Genomic DNA, 24,366 nt, shown 5'->3' on the forward strand with positions numbered 1-24,366 from the left:
ATGCTGATCAGTAGTTGTAGTTGTAGTTGTCATAGAAGTAGTTATGGTAGTATTTGTTGTTGTTGCAGTAGTGGTGGTTGTAGTAGTAGTGGCTGCAATAGTGGTGGTGGTGGTGGTGGTGGTGGTAGAGTAATAGTACTAGTTGTAGTGACACTAGTGGTTGCGGTTGTGGTTGTGGATGCGGCAGTTGCGGTGGTAGTGGTTGCGGCAGTGATAGTGGTTGATGTGGCGGTCGTAGAATTAGTGGTAACGGTGGTAGTAGCAGTCGTGGAAGAAAAGTGGGAGAAACATTTTCCCTTGGACTAAGGGATATTTTCATCTTACAAGCTCACCTCATAAGTCCAGCGACTAAATATAATGAAACCTTTAACAATAAACGCGTTCGGAAACCATGTCATGTCAGTGATGTTGCATCCACGAAAAGAGTTAATACAACCTGTTGTTAATCGATTTCTCCTTCAAGAAAAGAACGGACAATCCTCTCGGAGAGTATCTTTGATTTGCCAACCTTACTTTCATTGTGCATCAATAAATGAATTACCACACAAAGCTGAGTAAAACCAAACTCACTAACTCAATAAAGTGTTTTTAAAATGTAATCTATCACCCTTGTCGCGCAGGATCGTCCGGAAATATATGATATAGAATCTAAAATCCTTGGGGCCCGGATGGAGCACGAATGGAGGCACGATGGGGGCACGGATAGGGAAACGGATGGTCCAGTCGTCAAAGGTGCCGCAATTCGCTGTGCAGAGTTGCGTCCCTTGGGAACGCCAGAAACCTATGATCGTGGGTTCGAATCCCGGTTCGCCCCAATTATGTTTCTAGGTTTGTCAGCACCATATCAGGGCTAGTGGGTTTCACTGAAGTGACATATGCATTACTTAGGGCTTACCTCCCACATCAAGCTACACGTCGTGATATAACTGGAATACTGTAAAACCCAACTCACTCACTCACTAGAATCCGATTGATTGTCTCATGGAGAGATATAACATTTCACCACCTGATGTCATCACTGATTTTCAGTGATCCATTCATGTAATCTTCATGATTATTTTGCATTTTACAGCCAATGGTTTCTTTTTAGGGGCATATTTGAGACTGGTTCTTCTCTGGCGTTGATGTTTTTGGGTTTTGTTTTTGTTTTTGTAAATCGTCATTATTTCATTTCTAAATATAAATGTCACGAGTAGCATTCACCATGACTGTACAAGGTGCCAAGGAAAGAATTGTCTCGAACAAACGAACGCGGCATGGTAAGCATCAATAATTAAAGTAAAAATATCCTATGGGTGTGAAAACTAGTCGTCGTTAGCGATGAAATGTTGTTGTTATAACTGTGGATGTTTTGTTTCCATTAAGCTTATATGGAAAGGAATAAATGATCATAGTCTGAACTATCTGTTCCAATGAGTGCTCGTTAGATCATTAAAAGGCCTTAAGCGTTGGAATTGCAATGGAAAATATACACAGGTATGTCGGGTTTTTTCAGATTTGTAAGAACGTTTTCAAACAACATCTTCGGCGAAACACCCTTGAGCTTGTGGTTTCAATAAGGTATTACTAGGGAGGGTCAAAAAGTTCTAAGTTGACTAATTTTAAACTATGGGCCATAATAAAGTGAACTGGTCAATGTAGTACATTGTTTGAGTAGTTCATTGCAAGTGTATTTGGTCTGTTGTGGCCGTTTGTATATTAGTGACAGCCAGCTGTACGTGAAAGAGGTCCAAATGGACACAGAAACGGATACGGAAAAGCACGAGTACCTAGCAGTAATCAAGTTCATGACTTCAGAGAAAAGTACTGTCCAAGAAATTCATGACCGCATGTCACAAGTGTATGGCATAAGTGCCCTAGCTATTTCAATGTTAAACGTGGGGCAGCTCTGTTAAAGGCTGTGAGCACAAGCCTTGATGAAGACCCTAGGTCTGGACGTCCCTGAACTTCCATCAATGAAGTATCAATCAAGGACATAGAAAAACGTATTCTGTCAGATAGACTTATTACCATAGCTGAACTTGAGGAAGACACAGGTCTAAGCCATGGATCCACTGAAAGTATTATTCATGAACATTTACAGATGAATAAGATATCTGCTCGATCTGATCTTAAGGAAAATAGAACTGACATTGCCAGAGAATATTTTGAGCTTTCGTCAAATTCAAGAAGAGATTAGTAACGGGTGATGAAACCTGAGTCTACCACTATGATCCCGAGTCAAAACGTCAATCCATAGAATGGCACCGTTCCACTTCTCCGGCACATTCAAGTCTTCATGATCGGTGTAGAAAGTTATTGCCACTGTATTCTGGGTTCCAAAGGGTGTGACCCTAGTTGGTTACTCAGAAAAACAAAAGACGATTACCGGTGCCTACTATGTTGATCTGTTTCATCACCTAAGAGATACTATCAAAGAAAAGCGACGAAAATGCTGACTGCTGGGGTTCTACTACTTCATGACAATGCCCTTTTCACACCTCTTGACTTGCAAAGGCTGCTGTGCGACAATGTGGGTTCGAAGCGCTTCCTCACCCTCCATACTCGCCAGACCTGGCACTAAGTGATTCCCACCTGTTTCCTTAACTGAAAGAACACCTTCCTGGAAAGCACTATGACGACAACGATGACCTCAAAGCTAAGGGTGGCTTAAAAAAACCTCTTCCTGACTGGAATTGAAAAGCTTCACTATCGATATGAAGAGTGTATTGAAAAGCAGGGAGACTATGTTGAAAAATAAAATTGAAAACACTTTCACAAATGTTTGTTAGACTTAGAACTTTTTGACCAGTCCTCGTACTGACGAACCTTTTGTTTAGATATAGGCCAAGTGTTTCAAGGATTTACTTTATAACACACATTTTATTTGTCTTAAATGACTGTTGACTCAAAATTATTCTCATTATTCAGTTAGTTCACGATTATTCATATACAACTTAAGTAGTTGATGGCGATTTTAGTTGCCTACAGCACGCATGTAAAGTGCCGGGCAAAATAAAGGATACGCCCATGTTTGATGATGGCTAAAACTGAAATAAACACAAAATGATCATTCGATGGTGACACGGGTATCACAGTTGTGTTGAAGACCGTGTTTCGACGACTGTTTTCAGCCCAGTAAGGTTTTGATAACATTTGTAATTTTTTGGTCAAAAGCAATCGTAAAACGTATACACCAAACACATCATGGAAAAGCTGCGTTTATAATTTTATGTCTCATAGCACTACTTTGCGACACATAATTTACATTTTTTAGGAATATTTCACAATTTGCAGATAATAGCATTTGAAACGGATTCAGGGTTGGATTTTGACAATAATAATAACAATTTTCTCCATAATCACCATAAGTCACCACAATAGTTACAGACTAAGTGAGTGAGTGAGTTAACAAAAGTCGTTACGACACCTCGTGTCAGTGTAATGTTTGAGGAAGCCCGGAGTGATGCAGGTCTCACTTTGGTGAAACCCACGAGCATGGGTATAGTGCTGAAAAAACTAGGAATATGATCAGGTGAATCGTACAGATAAAGACAAAATGATATTCATCTTCCAAACCAGGTTTACATACAGGACAAAACTGCTTTGCCATCACTGACGTTTCTTGCCAAAGTTTCACATACCACCTTGCACATAAGAATGGAAGCCCAGTGGCATTATCCCTTTTTGGATTTCATACAGAAGTTTGTATTTTAGATATACATGTTACATAATACAAACACACGTAGCAGCTATCTTGTCTTTAAATCCATGCATTCATTCAGAAATGGACCCACGTGAAACAACTGAGCTTAAACTATATTATGTTCAAATGAAACCCCTAGCAGGAAACCTTGTTTGTCTTGAAACCCTGTTAGTCTTGAAACCCCATTAGTCATAAAACCATGTGAATCTTGAAACTTCATTAGTCTTGAAACAATTTTAGTCTTGAAACCCCGTTAGTCTCAAAAACCATGTCAGTCTTGAAACCCTTAGTCTTAAAACCCTGTAAGTCTTGTTAACCCCATTACTCTGAAAACCCTGTCAGTCTTGAAATCAATTAGTCTTAAAACCCTGTAAGTCTTGTAAACCCCATTACTCTGAAAACCCTGTCAGTCTTGAAACCAATTAGTCTTAAAACCCTCTAAGTCTTGAAACCTCATTAGTCTTAAAACCCTGTTAGCCTTGAAACCAATTAGTCTTGAAACCCGATCAAACTTGAAACCCTATTAGTCTTAAAACACCGTACTCTGAAAACCCTGTCAGTCTTGTGGTTTACAATTTTGCCTCAAAAACATATTAGTCTTGAAAACCAATAGGCTTAAAAACCGTTGAGTCTTAAAAACCCCGTTAGTAGGGAAGACCTGTTTTCTGGTAGGAACATTATATGATATATCTGTGCACGATAAACAGACATTACAAGTGGTTAATTTAGAAAAGTGTATCACATGGTGTCATTGCTATTTGATAGTGATTACAAACACATGCTTATGACGTAGTCGGAATCGTTAGTTTATCTAGTAAATTTTGAATATCAACGCCCAAGAATAGCCATTTTCGATTAGCCGAGGAAACAGATTCCATTGAGCATAAGAAGGCAAAATAGCGGTGACAATTATATGAATGGATCACTGAAAATCGCTGCTGACATCAGATATTCGCGAAAAGGGTAAGCATGTCCTGCCATTCCGGTAGCAAATGATCTGTATCAAAGATATGTAGTTCGCTTTTGGGGGACAAGTCTTGGAACCCAAATTAAATGATAAAGATTATAAAATTAGTTTTTCCACAAATGGTTCTTTTAAAATATTTATGATACCATTACACGAAAGAACGCCACTTTTATTCTCATTGTCCGGCCAATAAAAACGATAACAAATATAATCTATTTTAAACCACAGATGTCTTTAAACGATGTGATTAATCTGTCATAAATTGGCTTGGAGAGCATTTTAATGTTAAATTTCAGGACGATGGTACGATAATAAAGGAAATCTAACCGCAGTAGTCATGAAATATTTAGCAAAAAACCCTAATAAAGCGAAACACGCAGCGTTTTAGTAAAACATAATTTAACAATAAGGTCAGTTAAAATGATGACAATACATTCTACTTACTCATCGTCGAGAAGAAACCTTTAACATTCAGAAAATTATCAGTTCAATCTGCTATCGTCAATGTCAATGTAATGTCAAATAATGCCAATGGCCCTTAAACCCCATTACAATAAATGTCATTGAAACCTTATCCCCAATGAACACCAAATATTTAAAAGCATACCAATGAAATAACTATTTTTCCGAAAATCCTAATGAAGTTGTACTTTTGAGATACGCAAACTTTAACCAAGACATTGAATACAATCAAGCATGATACACGGCCGTGTTATGATGGCTTTCCAATGAAACACAACTTCCTAACCTTGTAATCTGCACGCCTAAAATACCACTGAGCTATAAAAATAACCAGATTGTAACATAAATCTGCCAAGTATTTGGTCGACCTGTTTCAAGATCGAATTTCAAAACCGGATTTGTTACCGGGAATAGGAAATATTCGATCGTTCCGGTTTGCCCTGTCTATAGCTAAAGTTGTCTCATACGTCTACAGCTGCATAACGTGTGATCACCAACTACTAAAGCGCTGTAGGCGAATTCACTGGCCCAGCTCTCTAACGCTGAGCAATTAAGCGAAAATCAAATCGTTTCCTTTTCAATTGAGCCAATAACTAAATACCCCCTTTAAGGGTAGGCAATAATCGGGAACCTGCGGGGGCGGACATTAACCTTTGGCCTCGCGTGCTGAATCGACACAGGACAATAACTTCAGAGGTTTTTGTAGACGAGGAACATTCTATCGTTTCCAGTGGAAGACATGGAAGAGAATTTAATTAACATTCCTTGATGGGTAAAGAGACAAAGTAGTGTTATTTTCATTGGCTGCGTAAGAAGATCACACAAATTTTGAGATGAAAATAGTTTTGATAGCAAGTAATGAGATTTAGAGACTTGTTTTCATTGAGATGCACACAGTAATTATAGAAGATGTACTAAATTACTGCAGGGTCCCTATTGAAATATTTTACAGAAATTTGGTAAAATTATTATATGTGTGTTCAATTTGATAATGGTAAGAAATTCGTTGTGTGATTAGAATCAATTATGGGTCATATGAAACATGGATGAGATTGCAAAATTACGAAGAACGATATAAAGATCACTTACTAAAAGGACGTCATCGAGCTATACCCAAAGAATGAAGACCTAAAGTAACACGTGACATAAATACGTTACATGGTAATCCTATTTCTGCACACGAACCCAGTTTGGACATATTTCAAGAAAACGCCAGTGACGCTAAAAATAGCGCAAAAATGTGAGCCTCGTTTTTGGAATGTGCCGTGCTTGGAATGAGTGCTCAATGGGTAACTTTATGCAACTCAGTACCTGTTTGTATGCGTTTAATGTGTATCGGAAAATACCCCAACTTTAAATTATAATTACAGAACTTGTACATATTCCCAAGGAACCACAGCATGTTAACAAAAGAACGAGCAAAAAAAAGCATACGCTTGAAAATTGGATTTGACCCCAAAATTACAAACCTGATCAAAGCGTTACTGGACTCACAATAGTCGTCGAAATACTGCAAACATAAGGTCCTAAATACAACTACCCGTATCAAATACATTATCATCAAAGAACTATTTCTTTTCTTTTTTTCTCGTCTGTAGCCGCCATCAAACATGGGTGTACATTTTCATTTTCCCGGCAGTTTAGAAAAAAGCAATAGGATCTTCACAATGCATAGGATTTTACCAATTTGTTTCTCAATGCGATCATTTCAGAATGTCACACGAATCACTACCTTAACTATTGACGTTAGTCGATTAATTCGGTATAGCCGACTATTCGTTCTATCCCACTCAAAACAAGGATATCTTTCTGGAATCCGACAAATGCGAAATCAAACGACATTCATCACTAAAATCTACTTTTCCATGTCAATACTAAACTGTGGTTGTAGGTTTAAGGGTTGTAGGGTAGGATAGTGTTTAAAGTGTTCACTCATCACGCCGAAAACCCGGGCTGCGTGCTGTTGCTGGAATATTTCCAAAAACGGCGTAAAACAATGTCTACTCACTCACTCTACACATTTAACCGTGAAGATCCGGTTTAGAATACGTCTTCAGCAACCCATGCTTGCCCCTACGGCGAATTTGTGGGATGAGGTGGTCAGGCTCGCTGACTTGGTTTGAGGCATGTCATCGTATCCCAGTTGCGTCGATCGATGCTCATGATGTCAATCTATGGATTGTCTGGTTCAGACTCGATTATTTACAGCCCGCCATCAGATGGCTGGTTTATTGCTGCGTGTGGCGTTAAACACCAAACAACAAACACTCTAAAATTTCACAAAATCAATATCATGGTTGAAGTCAGAGAAATCTTGGACTCGTTGACTTTACTCTCAGGGATCAACAGATACTAATGGTTTTTCAATTATGTGGTTAAGGTGTATGACCTTCGTACTTCCATCCCACATAAAGCTGTCACACCCTGATATTACCGAAGTACTGCTAAAATCGGTTTTAAATCCAACTCGCTCACCCTTTCGTGAAACGCGTCAATCCACTGAAAACGTTCCATTATCAAAACTGTCAAGGCCGAAATTGTCAATTTGATTTATTTTGTCAAAAAGCACTTTTCAGTAACATGGATTTAAAAAACAACAACCTGTTTCTCCCTTTATATTCAGTGTCATAGCGTTTATTTCACAGGTGACGAAATTAGCCGAACGAATATCTGTTGCTTCGACAAATCCATCGTGTTCGAGATATAAAATAATCCTAACTTGCGGCCCTCGTGCACACCAGAAACCTGTAATTGTGGGTTCGAATCCCGGTTTGCCCCGATTATGGTTCTTGGTTTGTCAGCACCAAAGTGGAACGCGCCTGAGACCTGCAATGCTTTCCTCTCACGTTAAGCTGACGAGCCGCGACGTACCCGGAATACTGTTCAAAGCGGTGTTAAATCCTACTCACTCACTATAAAAAGTCAAACGTTATCATCCAAACAATGCTGTCACGACGTGAATCATGTGAAATATTATCTTAAAATAACGTTTTCGTTTGACCTTAAATAACTAAATTGTTAGTCGTTGGCATAAGAAATTATCTTCAAGGAGCTGATATTCTTTCATACGCTTGTGAAGTAATCAGTACGCTTTCAATGCGCGCTCAAATCGTCCCTCAACGAAGCAGCGTCCAACCAACGTCCAACGTCTAACCACGTTGTTGAGAGCTGAACCGTTAAGAAATTATTGGCAAAGCAGCGGCGTGTCTTTAACGCCAAAACCAATAATCTATCTACAGACTCCCACCCCCACCTCCCCCTCCAAATCCCGGATCTACCGATTCCTTAAATCAATGGACCGTTTGTAATACAGCACTGTTAGTGACATAAGTCTTAGACTCGCCACTCTCCTCAAGCGGGCCAATCATGTGTCAACACTGAACCTGGGCTTGCCGCGTGACATTAAACTGGCTCTATATTTGGAAATCAATTCTGGCAGCCGTCAAACTTAATGGGTAGGGGTGGTCAAATACAGGCGTCGATCAGAGAGATACGCTATTTTTAGTTTTGACGAGGGCCAACTATTGAACGGAAGGTCTCGTTGGCTTCTTCGTTACAAAGCGCAAACCTTTGGAAGCATCAAGGAAGAGTTATATTTAGAACTTCTGACACTGACACCCTCCCCTCTTGAAGACAGGGCACCGGCAAATGACGCACTTTAATTAATTTGCAGGGTATCGGAGTGTTTAACGGCACGAGACAACAGAGAGATATTTGAGGTCGCGATCCAGGACGTCTGCTGCTCCGGCATCAAACGATTCATCCAGCGGTCTATCGCCAACATCGCACCTCGGTGTGGTTCGCGTAAAGAGCGCCAAGGAGACCATTTTTATTACATGGTAAATATTTGTCCGACGCGTATTATATTACTTGTTCAATATTATTACTTTCTCGAACTCACTTGAACTCTTAGCACAGGGCATACAAGAAGGAAATGTTTGAATCGAAATGGTTTTTACTTCTGAAAATATTTTATTTACGAATACCTTAACATGTATTTTTTTACTTGGGATTGATCTATAAGAATATTGAGCAAATTTTAAAAAATTGTAAATATATTAGATTTGTTTTTATATAGAAAAATCAAACTGTTAATAAATTCTGACATGATAAAGCAGAGATTGATACAAGATAGTTTTACTTGTTATAAGATCAATGAATGCGGTTTTTTCTTGAGCATTTGGATGATCAAGGTTCCAACATTCAAGGCCTCGGTAAAGCTTTCAAAAAGTTTTATGCTAGACACGAGAAGGGCATTTCCAAATGTGACGCACCAGCGACCAAAATTACGTCCGAGGCAATTCCCTATTTTGACTTTACCATATATTCCTGTGTTGTTTCGGGTGAATAATTGACTTGCCTTTGCATGTTTTTTGACATTGACATCGGTGGTGCAGGATACGCCCACCTTTTCGCGAACACCTGATATTATCGCTATTCATATATACTGATTCATCAACACATGAACATGAAGTAGTCGGATTCGTTCAATGGAATCTGGTTATAGAAGAGATTGCTTATAAATATGGAAAGGTATTTGTCGCTTTGATTTGCATGTGTTTGTGACGGTGGCCATCGGTGAGACAGGACACGCTCACCTATTCCGGAACATTATTTGAGAGTTATTCATCAACACATGCTGCCTCCAGTCCGGCACTGCAATCTACATCCTGGCATTTTAACCATTGAAGCTTCTCATCATCCAAATTGTTAAAGATGATGAGGTAAGACACTCCCAGTGAAGCAGACGTTTTGCACTGGTGAAAGCCACGAACACCAGCACGGTTTTGACAAATCCAGGCACAAAGTCAGCTCGAATCTTGGATTCAAACCAATGATGAGACGTTTCGGGCTCGTCTTAGGCCCCGACACAGAGAACTGCTTGCCTTAGAGGACGATGCCCCGTGTGGTTTTGGTAATGTAATGCCTGGTGTACGATATAAACTTTAGAAGACAGTCAATATCCGATGGGATAATGATCAAATTAAAGGCTTGCTGCAAACGGAAGACCTCCTACGGCCGAAACACCAAGAACTGTCATTAATGCTTACGCAATTTGGTTTTTGATTCAACGCACTCCATGCGACCACTCTGTCCTTCAATATGTCATATATATTAACCCAATTTTTTAAATTCCATTTTAATTTAATTTAACAGCTGTCATTATCAATATGACAGCATTACAAATGAGGTTACGGAGCAGCTTTTTGTCCTCCACCAATGAAGACCGCTAACAGTAACCATTTCACCTTATTCCTGTAAACTTACTTTTTTGACAAATCAGGCTGTTTTGAGAAGTCTCGCAACAGCAAGCATCCTAATATTTATGTCTGATCATTCATCCCTAATCACATCTGGCTGGACATGGTATTCATCATATGGAAACATAATATAATAAAAACATCATACACTACCTAAAATTGGTTTGACCAAAAACTTACAGACGATATGAAGACGGCAGTAGGCTTGAAACAGTCGCCGAAACACTGCAAATGTAAGGTCCAAAACACAACTATGATGTCCCCATCAAGTAGAACACCAGCGAATAACCAGTACTTGTTTGTGTCATATTGAGCCACCACACTCCGTCGCAGTGGTGACTCAGCATAACACCACTGCCACAGGCTAATTTGCATATCACGTGACCGGACTTTTCTCTTGTTTGTAAACAAACGCGCTTTTTCAGAAATCAGTATAGAACAGAATTAAGCAAGTATTTGGGGCGATTTACATGTTGTTTTGCATAATTATATAGATATGGCACTACAACCGCGACAGTGAGTTGCATGACAATAAATATTTATACATCAAAGTGACCGTATCGCTAGCTCTCCGTTGGGCTTCGATGACAGCACGTGGAGCCGTAAACCAATGTCAACAAAGGATAACTACGCAAAAGCAAGTAGATTTTCACGTTTTAGGATACTTTCCAAATGAACCGTAACCATTCTTTGACATTTGTTTATCACAATGTGAAAGTTTGTCAAAAATGAAACGGATGAAAAGCATATGCAATATCTTGAATGGACTGTGAAAGATGTGACGAATCGTCACATGGCGCTGGCCTGTGGCAGAGGTACTATGCTGGCTGGCTGCCGGCCGCATGGAACTCTGGGTAGGAGAGTGTACTTGTTTGTGTCATATTTAGCCACCATAAAACATGGATGTATGCTTTCTTTTGCCAGGCAGTTTATAATGTCTTTTCAAAAATAATTGACTGCAGTGCAAGAGCTAATAAAGGTCACGGTCACGTTTTACGTCTCACTACTAACCACTTTATTGTATAGTGCCAGCAATTTACAAATAACACATCAAGAAACCCCCATCTAATATGTATTGGCGAATTGAGTCGATTGTTTATTGAGCCAGTAGGTATCGCGTCGATGTAGGGAGCTTAAGGAAAGTAGTTCCTGCCATGTGACCCCATTTTCATATTTGTCGGATCGCCATCCCAAGTTTATAGAACTGGTTGAACGCATCATTAACATCATTACTTCTGTGATAAAATATTCTGATTCTGATCTTTCCGTGATTATTAACAAGAAAGAGTTCATTTCCTTTATGACGAAAATGGGGGCATGGGTGGCCGAGCCGTCGTAGGCGCCGCAATTCGCTGTGCTGAGTTGCGTCCCTTGGGAACGCCAGAAAGCTATGGTTATGGGTTCGAATCCCGGTTCGCCCGGATTATGTTTCTAGGTTTGTCAGCACCATACCCGTACTCGTGGGTTTCACCGAAGTTATAAATGTCTGAGACCTGCATCACTTCGGTCTTTCCTCCAACATAAGCTAACACGCCATGCTTAACTGGAATACTGATCAAAGCGGCGTTAAAACCAAATCACTCATTCTGACGAAAATTCTAGACCTCGGAAACACTGCCGATGAGGAAGAATCATAGCCCCGAGCACTGTTCCTTTCAATGATGACGTCGACGTTAAAATTCTGAAGGAAACTGCGAATTAATGGATAAAATCATTTTTAGTCGACCAAACTGGTCCAGGTTTGACACGAAATAAAATATGTTGACCTAAAGAGGATAATTGTAAAATATTATATTTTTATTTTGTCAACCAAGAGGGCAACATGAAACACAGCCGGGCAAAAGAAAGGAAACACTAAGTGCTGAATATTGGATAAGACCCCAAAACTAGGCTGAAAACAGTCGCCGAAACACTGCAAACTCAAGGTCCAAAACACAATGTTTTCCGTATTAAATGCATCACCATCGAATAACCATTACTTGTCTGTTTCATTTTAGACACCATCTCACATGGATGTATACTTTCTTTTGCCCTGCAGTTTATATAAAGATTTGGCTCCAATAATGACTACGAATGAGAATGTGGTGTTCACAAGAGGACATACTTTCTTTCACATCGACCAGACTCTTGTGTATTCTATTTATTATTGTTTATCAAGTATTGTTTCTCGTTGAAATTTAAATATGTTAGAATGGTTGACAATAATAAATCACAACAACTTCTTTTTAAAAGTTGAATCTTCATGATATTTTATTTTTAGATGCAAATACCACCAGAGAATTGTCCCTAACCATCTTGCAAATGTTCAATTTTGTCCAGAACGGTGAATCTACGGCAAGCAAGCTCGTTGTTATAAACCAACTTTCTCAACATAATTATGAAAAAATGAATTAAAATGAACAAATAAAACTTCAGATTTAATAAAACATGGTAAAGCTAATATTGCCCCATTGATTTTCTGTATAATGTCACAATGCGGACAGCAGAAATTTGACGGAGACGAGCCATATTTGTAGGCTGATTAGGACGACAATTATTTAGGTTAATCATATCTACTGTTTGGCTAGACACATTGTGTACAAAATTCCTTTTAAACGCGGTATTCTTGTCGTCCCCATATAACATATGCTTAAGGCGTTTGTTTTATAATAATTGTTTTTAACATAGTAGTATTTATATCTGTCGTATTTTTGGATTTTAATAATCTTGTCTGTATCCATAAAAAGCCAGGAGCGTTCTGCACTTTACAAGTTAATTGGAAAAAATAGTTCAATAATGTCTAATCGATGGCTAAATAGATTCTTGATACCCCCAAGTCATACTTGGTTCCAATGTTGACAAAATGATGTAGGGAAATTTAATCTGTGGCTGAAAACGTCGCCGAAGAAGAGTACACCCGAGGGCTACGTAAACGTCGCCGCCATGTTGTTTTTAGCCTCGTCCTGGCGTGATACCGACAACTGATATTCACATGTCGACCAGGAAGAGACAGAAAGTGTATCGGTTACAAGCAATGTATGATGGCTGTTTAATATAACACTGTTATTTAGTATTGCCGATGTCTACCAAAGCTTTCCTAAAACACGTTCCAATTTCAACTAGGAACTCATAAGTATTTAATATTTGGTAAATTAACAGCTATTCGTTCTTTCGTTTTCTATTGCAAATATTGTTTAATCATGATACATATGATGGTTCTGTTGTCTGTGAATATGTGTCTGTTTTACTGTTAATCTGTGTTAAAGAATGTGCTTGCATCTGTGCATATGTCTGTGTTTAGGCATCAACACCTATCCGTGTCTTTGTCTGCCTTCAGTGTTCAGTGTTCAGTGTTCGATCACGATCACTTTGTCCTTGCCTGTGTCTACTGTCCGCGTTGTTGTTATTTGTCTGTTTCAGTGTATTCCTGTGTCGGTTGTCCATATTACACTTTTGTATCTGTGTCTGTCTTTGAATGTGTCCACTGTCTGTACCTTTGTCTTTTCTATATCCGTTGCAAACAATCGTTTGGGTTACTGTCATTTTTAAACTGAAGTCACCGTGTTACAACAAGTCATCAGTTTGGTACAGCAACATGACTTGCTACCGCTGGTGTTCCTACAAAATCATAATAAACTACACTGCTCTTGTAAGACCCGCTGCCCACAGATCCGTGAAGATCCGGTGTAAAATAGGTCTTCAGCAACCCATGCTTGCCGTAAAAGGTGACTAACGGGATCGTGTTGTCAAACTCGCTGCCCTGGTTGATGCCTGTCATCGATCCCAATTGCGTGGATCGATGTTCGTGATGCCAATCACTGGACTGTCTGGTCCAGACTCGATTATTTACAGACCGCCGTCATATAGCTGGAATATTGCTGAGGGCGGCGTTAAACAACAAACAAACAAACAAACCAAACCTACAATGTCTCTTGGGTTAAGAACAGATATGTGCATGGTGTTTGGTTTAAGAAGTTATTGCATCAAATCTTTCTAACATTACAGCGCCGACCCAACTCAGTCATAATTTCGATAATCAGCTTGGTGCAGTAGACACACAGTAGACACGCCTTTCCCTTGGGCGAAAAACATTACATATTTGGTATTGTGGCATTTGAAATTAATAGCACTTTGACAACTATCATCAAAGCTATTATTGCTAGATTGATATAAAATTTAAAGACACTGGTATTCTTGTGGTTTTAGGACATACGATAAAGAACTCGATTATCACTGTCATTTTCAAATAAACGGTTGAAAGCTGTAGGCAAATTTGATCACCTATTTTTACAAACACCCGGTTTCACCTCACCCCCAGTCCTGTTATTTCCTGGCTTACCTCAGTTCTTCCTCACAGATTCATATCAATTTTCATGGACATTTGTGTTTACATTTAATACACGAGTGTTATATTCTTGTTATTGCAAGCTAAGCAGAATATCATGAGAAATCTTAGCCAGACAAGTCATCGACCCTCACATCGTCCAGTCATTATCAGCAATGGTTTGTTTGCGTTCTGTTGTGTTATGTAAATGTCAGAAGTCCACCAAACGATTTTCTTCTTAGTTACAAGATTGACAACACGAGCCAGGTAGCGAAAATAATAATCCCAGGCAGCTGTACAATTCCGATCACATGAAGTAATCAAATATGGGCTATACGTGACGGACAAAACAATTTGCACGGAAAAACATTTTGTTAATCAGAAGGGTATGCAAAGGTTAACATTCATAAGAATTCCCCACAACGCCGGCGGTGTGACAGCTGTCGGAGAATGTGATGGTGTTGCGGCAGTTGATGGCAATGTTGAAATGTTGTTTTTTTCATTATTGGCTTACTTCAGCTTTAGTGTCGGTGCACCGGTAGAGCAGGACATGCTACCCCTTTAGCGAACATCAGGTGTCATCACTGATTTTCAGTGATCCATTCGTATAATGTTCATCACTATTTGCCCTTTACGCCCAATGGAATCTGATTGGGCAGGTAATAGAGACTTGTTATTCTCTGGCGTTGATGTTTTGAATAGTATTGGGATGTGTTAAGGTAGCAATGAAGATTTGAATATAATGTATCATAATTATGCTGCACATGACATGGGGATCCGGCGTTATTCTCTGACGTTTTGTGCGGTGCTGGCGGAACTCGAGGTGGGGTGGTACGATGGGAGTAGTACAATGTCGGGGAGTCAGTGTCACAGTTTAGTACGACACGGTGGGGATTAATGAGAATAGCATGTGCCTTGCATCCCCTGCTTGCTGTAAGAGAAGACTAAATGGCACCGGGTGGTTTTGAAATAGTGCGGTACCCGCGGAACAGACTGGACATATCGACCTTCTTTGTGGACGACGGTGGCTTAAGGCGCAGGGTGCCGTGTCAGGTTACGTTGGTCGTGCGTTTGAATCCAGATTCCCCGACTATCGATTCTTGGTCTGCCAGCACCATGCCCTTGCTCAATGTCTTTGACCTTTGTCTCTTTAGTTTTTTTCCAACTTTAAGCTGACATGCTGTGATATCCTGTTCCTACTACCACCACTCACTCACTTTAATATCCAAAGGCAACATGGGCATGAGTATATATCTCCTCGGGAAACGAACCAACATTTCGTTATACAGAAAATTGTTTTCATAATATTTGAATTCCGAAATAAAATAAATATAAAGGCAATGAGTATAAAGGAATCTAAGAAATGTTTCTTGGAGAATGCAGGATTCAAAGTAATAAGCCCTGATAGTTCACTGGTTCAGTTGTCGAAGAATCCTGGGTATTTAAAGAATCAAGGATATGTTCCCTGGGTATTCAAAAAATCAAGGATATTTTTCCTGGTTATTCAAACTGTCAAGGATATGTTTCTTGTTATTCAAAGAATCAGGGATATGCTTCCTATCTATTCAAAGAATAAAGGAAATGTTCCCTGGGTATTCAAAGAATCAAGGATATTTTTATTGATATTCAAACTGTCAAAGATGTGTTTCCTGATTATTCAAAGAATCAGGGATATGATTCCTGGGTATTCAAAGAACCAAGGTTATGTTCCCCGGGTATTCAAATCATGAAGCATGTGTTCCCTGGTTATTCAGAGAACCGAGGATATGTTTCCTAGCCATACAAAGAATCACAGAATCGAGGATATGTTTCCTAGTCATACAAAGAATCACAGAATCGAGGATATGTTTCCTAGTCATACAAAAAAAATCACAGAATCGAGGATATGTTTCCTGGGTATTCAAAGTATCAAGGAACCAGAGTGGGTTATGTCAGTGCGCGAGGTTGTCATTGGTAGAATGCACAAACTCAAAAAGAGGAAACGGAATTGGAATAAACCCATTCTGTCCCAGCCAGCTGTCATCCAAAGTCTGACTGCCCTACATGAAACGTTTGTAGTTGTTCCCACAGACAAGGCCTCAGTTAACATAACCATTATATGTAAGCATCGCTACATAAATTGTTTGATTGAAGAACTTGGTACAAATGACATATAGAGGATTCATCACGAGTGTTTTTTAATATGGGAAATATCAACCGAGTCTTAGTTAATGGGTATTTGCCGAGCCTTTGGCGAGGCAAATACCGATTAACGGGACGAGGTTGATATTTCCCATATTAAAAAACACGAGTCATGAATTCTATTTATCATTTTCACATTTTTGCTTCCAAATTAACGAATAATTGCATTAAACGTTAACATCAGCAACTTGTCGAAATCTTACGTATAGATCGTGCGTAGTGATACATGTTTTCCATAGCCATGTAAACCAAAATAAACAATTCGCTGAGAAAAAAAGTTCCTCGGATTATTTTAAACAAAATACTTGAACAGGCTTTTGCAGAATAATTGAAACTTTAATAACGGTAACAACAACGATTCTGTGTAATCTGATTATATCTCTGGTGTAACTTCACTTATAATATATAGTTTCAAATCAAACCGCTCGCTCTTCCGGTTATCTAATTTGCATATCTAATTTGCATACTTATGTCATTGGGGTATGACATACATGTTTTTATGTCATAAGCTTATGTCATGGATAAATGCTTAAGTTAAATGATAAATCAAATTATGCCACATTTAAGGACAGTATGTGAACTGAGGACGAAATCTGCCAAAACCATGCATTGGTACTATCAACTTTTGACTTGACTCCAAAACCTGAAGACATGTCCACTCCTCTTTTGAATTGGATTCCAAAGCGTCAAAACAATCCGTACAAAGTGAGATATATTTTTATGTCCAGCAAATGTACCACCAAACCCCTGTCTCACAGACAAGCCTTAATCTTTAATACAATCAAGGAAGTTATTTCTTTATATTCACAGAAGGTATTTGAGACAAGTGGAATTTATACCATGTGGATCCTCAAAAGCTCAAAGGATTTGCTTGACATTTTTTGGGCAATCTCAGAAAAGAACCAAGTTCCATTCCGTCAAAACATTTGATTTTTCAACTTTGTACACCACTATCCCACATGAGTGAGTGAGTGAATTGGGTTTAACGCCGCTTTTAACAGTATTACAGTTATATCGCGGCATGTCAGCTTAATGTGGGAGGAAAGCCTGAAGTGATGCGGGTCTCAGACGTTTACCACTTCGGTGAAACCCACGAGCACGGGCATGGTGTTGACAAACCTAAAAACATAATCGGGCCGAACCGGGATTCGAACCCACAATCATAGGTTTATGGCGTGCCCAAGGAACGCAAGTCTGCACAGCAAATCGCGGCGCCTTTGACGACTGGGTCAACCGTGCCCCCTATCCCACATGACAAAGTTAGGGAAAAACGTCATTCCTTGAACCATCGGGCTTTTCTTACAAAACGTGGTGACCACATACACTGTTACGTATAGATATATTCAGAGGTTCAGGACAGTTTGTAAAAAATGAAAGCAAATGTCATTTGAAGTTTAGTGACAAAGAAAAATGCGAAATGCTGGTCTTCCTCATTGATAACATCTACGTAAAATTTGGGGTAAGACATTGAGGCAAGAAGTAGGCACCCCCATGGGCACTAACTGTGCATCCGTTCTTACGGATCTGTTCTTTTATGCATATGAATCGGAATTTCTGCTCGAATTGGCAAAGTTAAAACAAGGTAATTTGGTCAAGAAGTTTAACTTCAGCTTCAGGTATATCGATTATTTGATATCGTTAATATGACAATCATATAGCCCATTCTCTTCCACAGATTTACCCACCTGAACTAGAAATAAAGGAGACCAGTGAGATCGCATCATCTGTTTCATATTTAGATCTATGCATAAAGATTCAGTGACAAAACACTCTTCACAAGCCTGTATAACAAGAGGGATGACTCCAACTTTCCAATAGTCAGCTTTCCCTTCATGTCGAGCTATATTCCAGAAGCTCCAACCTTTGGTATTTATATTTCACAACTTTTGAGATACAATCAGGCATGCTCTTTCTACCATTATTTCAAAGAGCGTCATACGACTCTTTCTCAGAAGTTGCTTGATCAAGGTTACAACATTCAAGGCCTCAGTAAAGGTTTCAAAGGTTTTAAGGTAGACACGTGGAGGACATTTCCAAATTTGACGCATCAGTGACAAAAATTATGTCAGATGCAATTCCATGTTTTGACGTTTTTCGCGAACACCAGGTATCATCACAATTTGATAGTGATTCATAAACACATGCTCATGATATAATTGGAATCTAACAATCGACTCTGCAGAGATTTCTACTGGATATGAAACGGGTTTTGTCGCTTTATTCCTAAGGTAATCACAGAATCGAGGATATGGTTCCTGGGTATTTAAAGAATCAAGTAAATGTGTCCTGATTATTTCGTGAAATACTGTCGTATTTTTAGAATGAAAATACAGTTGTTCATTCAGACATACTAAAACAAAATGACAATGCAGTTTTTGTGATTGCCCTAACAGAACATACACTAACTCAACAGACTTAATACGTGGGCGGTTAAATGTGTAATAAAGATTAGATCACGTTACATTAATTTCGGATACTAACTTTAAATATGTAAACATTTTTTGTATATATTGACACACCCACGGGCTCCTAAATGTATAACATGACCGATGCCAATTATCTCTGACATTCGTCCTTGTTAGTGCCGTTCAATTAGGTAATAATTGATTAAGTTCAAAAATAATCCACAGCTAGTTCTAAGATCGGGTGATACCGTCGGTGTATATCATATTTAAGTGACATATTCTTTTACAGTTCTGACGTTTATACCAGAAGAAAATCAAACATCATTATTTCCTCTTATTTTTTAATAGTATAAGGCAGTAGTTTTGGTCATTCGTGTATTTATATGTAGTCAGGCTAAAAATGTCTGTACTATAGGTTCTTAAAATTGGTTCATTTAGGAGATGAGAATTTAAAAAAAATAGACAATCGTCAATTTGTTATCGGGATTACCCGCTATATAATTAGTTCCTGTTTGTTCGAGACATCCGGAGTGTTGATACAGTTTCTGCCTTGATTAAAACGTTACAACGAATTAAATGAATACATCGAGTAAAATTCAGTTCGACTTAACGAAGGTTCATTGTATACAAGTTATTGTCGACATAAGTGAGTGAGGTAGTTTAACGTTGCTTTGAACAGTATTTCAGTTACATCACTGGAGTCAGAAGTGATGCGGGTCTTAGACTACCAACCAACAAAGGTATAGTGCATAATCAGGGTAAATCTGAGATTCGAACCCATGGTCATTGGTTTCTGGCACGTCAAAGGGAAGCAACTCTACACCGTGCGCCCTTTGTGAGTTTGGTGTTTATTTTTAAGTTACGGAACACAGCTATATGCTCATGTTTGGCGCTTCATAGTAATGACGAGCGCGTACCCGCTTTATACATTTACAAAAAAGTTTTAAAAAGTCAAAGAATCAAGGATATTTTTATTGATACTCCTTTTGTAACGAAATTGGATATAATGAACTCAATTATATCCCTATCAGAATTCGGAGAAATTTTAGATAGATTCTGAAATAAGTTTTAACCGGAGTGATACCCTTTACGCCAAATGGAATCTGTTTCGCTGGATAATCTAGACTGGTTACTCTCTTTCATTGACAATTCATATTAACTGCAATGAATGAATTAAAGTTGAATCTTGTTTGACAGTTTTATGACTTAGTGCAATCAATAGTGTTTTCGTAGGAGGTACTTGTAAAAGGACATCTTGTATCTTTTGTCAAGGCCTCTTTTGAAAATCGTTATCTATCTGTGGTAAACAACACGGCGATAGATACAGGAATAACACAACAATGCTATAAAATCAAAGCCGTTATAGACCCGAGTCTACATAGACGCGCTGTAGCTATTTCAGGAGCCCTTGAATAGCTCTTGTGGAGCTCTTTTAGAGCTCTTGTGTGACGCTCATAACAAACATGACGGTATTAGATAGGTATAAAAACATATTAAGCTGTAAACCAAACAGGCTCCTCCAATCCCGCCTATCTCGTATGAATCTACATGTGTGTAAATGTCAAACCATTTTGCTTCCAATACCATATTGTTTTGTTGTGGAGATCGCAAGTAGGTCTTCGTCAAGCAATCTCCTCGTTATTTACATGATCTTGACGACTATCCATACATGTCGACTTTTATTGGAGATAAATATCATAAATGTGCCTAATCGTTGTCTCGAGACGTGCTTCCAACCACAATGACAAATCGGCAGGTAGCTAATCAATGTGAAGTTCGTGCCGCCCACTCCCGCTACGTGAAGACCACTTGGTTCCAGACATAATGTACTCGTGACGTTACACCATTGAGCGATACGCTGTAGCCGCGAGTGATTCGTGATACATCAATTATTTGACGGACTTGAAGATATGTGCAAGAATAGGTTTTACTTTTTGTCAAAGGCTTGATAAAGACATACCTTGGTCATTATATGTTAGTATTGAAAGTTAAAACAACTAATTTCGCTTGGTTAAATAGACGTAAATTCTAATAAATAAATATTTGGTATTTTTAAGCGGATTAAAAATAAAATCTAGATAACGCTTAACGTTATTTGAAAAAATAAACATTCTTCAGATGCTCCTTGTCCTGTCGACCATTTAGATTTATTATAATCATAGATTATGTATTTCTTGAGTTTTTGTACAAATCTCAAATCCACCTACACTATGAAACATTCAACAACGATTCGAAATAACCTTATACTATACAAGGCAACCCATTAACCCAGGCGATGTCGTCCAGATTGAAAGGTTTCTCGATAAACGGAACTATGACTTCTCACTAGTGTCATTTCATAACATAGGGGTTCGGGTGGCGCAGTCATCTAGGGCGCAACAATTCTATGTACAGAGTTGCGTCCCTTAGACATTTCACGATCCGATTATCCTTAGCTTGACAGCACAAGACCCGTGCTCGCAACTGATAAGTCGCTAAGACCTAATTCTTTGAGCTTTCCTCTCACATTAAGTTGGCACTTGGTGACATTAAACTGAAACAATTGACAGAAACGTGAAACCGAACACACTCACTTAGATAGGTCTCAGGGGCGGTCGGGTAGCCTAGTGGTTAAAGCGTTCGCTCGGCACGCCGAAGACCAGGGTTCGATTCCCAGATGGGTAAAATGTGTGAAGCCCATTTCTGGTATCCCCCGCCGTGATATTGCTGGAATATTGCTAAATGCGGCGTAAAACCAAGCTCACTCACTAGATAGGTCTCAGTTTGTCATATATGGAACCCTGAGGACATCTGGGTTTGAATTGATCTTCAGCAACCCATGCTGGTAGTATAACAAGGCGACAAGCTGATCATGAAGATTTCATGTCATGGTTTTAGATACAACAGAAACATCCGATAACATCTATCATGGTTCGTGACAAACGGACAAAACAATGCCGAGAGGAGTGAGTGAGGTATATTTAACGCCGCTTTAACCAGTATTTCAGTTATATCACGGCAAGTCACGTTATGTTGGAAGAAAGCCTGAATTGATGACATTCTATGTGTTTACCACTTTGGTGAAACTCTCGAGCACATATGGGTATTGGTGCTGACAAACCCAGAAACAAAATCAGGGTGAATTTGAGATTCGAACTAACGATCATATGTTTCTGGTTGGGCGAAGTGCCGTAAAAACTTTGCCTTGGCCCAAAGGTTAACGACCTATCGAGTTAACGCGGTCCTTCAAATGTTCTCTGTTTAAATCACTGAGAGATGTTTATCAGCACCATATCGTGGGTTTAACCAAAGTGGTAAACGTCTGGAACCTACATCACTCCGGTCTTCCCTCCCTCATTAATCTGACACACCGTGATATAACAGGAATGCTGTTAAAAGCGGCGGTGGACCACCTCCGTGGTCTAGTGGTAGAGCGTCCGCCCGGAGAGCGGAAGGTCCGGGGTTCGATCCCCGGCCGCGTGATACCAAAAGACGTTACAAGATGGTACTTGTTGTTACCCTGTCTGGCGCTCGGCATTAAGGGGCTAAAACAAGGACTGGTCGGCTCGGAGTCAGTATACTGTGTCTTAGTGGGGTATTCATGTTAAACTGCGGCATGGTATCTCAGTGGGCTAGCACTATAAATCGGCATCAGTTCGGACTAGTAAAAGCAGCCACACAAACACACACACGTACATGCACGTCGCTATATAAGTGCAATAATCTTGGACGCGACGTTAAATCCAATTTCACCTCACCTCACCTCAAAGCGGCGGTAAACCCAACTCACTCACTCACACGCTGAAAGATGTCATCTCAGTGTCCATCACAAAGCATAGAATATGTGTAAACGAAAACTGTACAAGAACCGTACGAGATGGCCTATTAAGAATAAAGTGAACTGAGAAGGGCGAGGCCACCAGCCATGCTATTCGACTAAATGCTAATCGACCCCATGCTATTCGACTAAATGTTAATCGACTCTCAGTTCTACTGAATACAAAAGTATGAGTCATTGATTTTACAGTTAAAATATTCAACACGGTTTCTGTACTGAAACGGCGAGGAACACACTCTGGAATTGTCAAGCTAAAAGACACGGAAAAGTTTGACATCTTGGTATGGGCATGAGACATGTTTAAGTGGCTAAGAAACTTTTTTCTGTCTAACATTTGCAAGTTTTGCACTTCTAACATGATCAAATACATAAACATCGCGAAAATGAGTTGAAAAGCAGCTTTTCCCAGCTTTAAGACAATCCATAAGTTTTTACCATCAGTCTGTACCAGTCTTTAACCAACGTGTCGCAACAGTTTGAGTCAAAGACTTGACCATGTTCAAACTTCAGAAAATCGCATCCGACAACTCTAGATAATCTCTTGTAGACACACTTCAGGCTTAACAATACAACCAGACTCGTTATCAGTCCTAAACATGGAATTGTTGAAATGAACAAAGTTAAATTCATATAAACCCGTCTTATAACTTTCATAATGAATTTTTAAAAAACCTTGCTCATTTTCTTAATTATGCACATCCCGTGGGCCACAAATGACCCTTTGATATCTTTAGTACTACTTAACACGAACTCATAACGGTCAGAAACAAAATAACATAGAAAGTTCTTTTTGAAATGGTAGCAATTATGTATGTGTTTTAATTCAGTTTTAACTCACCAGTCTGGTCAGCTCGTGGAGAAGTGTTGCTATCTTTCTATGAGTCTAGATCCTGCACGAGCGAGTGGCCAACACCGTCATACATTGCCCGCTGCCTCGCAATAGTTCCATAGAGCTAAAAGTTTTCAAGACGGTATGGGTGTCTTTGAGTTATGAAGCCAGTGTCAGGCACGTGAGAATTGCAACAGAAAATAGCGTAGAGCCCTTTCCTTGAGGCGGACGCCCGATTGCTCAGCGCGTGGGAGTGGGGCCGGGCGACGCGCGACGCGCGAGGGGGGCGAGGCACGGGGGACGGCGGGTTGAGGGGCGGTAATTAAGACGGTTGATGGAAAGATATATCGGTGATGTTAACAAGCTGTGAGGGAGGCACACAATAACGAATGTCAAATGAAGATGTTGATATTGTCCTAGGAGGACCAACTGATAAATGACGTCGTGCTGTTGGTC

At 39.4% G+C, this 24,366-nt stretch overlaps 1 long non-coding RNA gene across 1 annotated transcript in view; it reads right to left on the reverse strand.

The window, feature by feature from the left end:
• The window catches only part of LOC124139309, a 38,575-nt gene extending 14,451 nt beyond the window's left edge, over positions 1 to 24,124 (reverse strand). Inside the window, exon 1 of the long non-coding RNA XR_006861756.2 lies at positions 23,920 to 24,124. This is a non-coding gene — a long non-coding RNA (uncharacterized LOC124139309). The remainder of the gene's footprint in view (positions 1 to 23,919) is intronic.
• Positions 24,125 to 24,366: the final 242 nt, after the last annotated feature.

This window comes from Haliotis rufescens, unplaced genomic scaffold (genome assembly GCF_023055435.1).
Source record: "Haliotis rufescens isolate VD_foot unplaced genomic scaffold, xgHalRufe1.0.p SCAF_8, whole genome shotgun sequence".
NCBI lineage: Eukaryota > Metazoa > Mollusca > Gastropoda > Lepetellida > Haliotidae > Haliotis > Haliotis rufescens.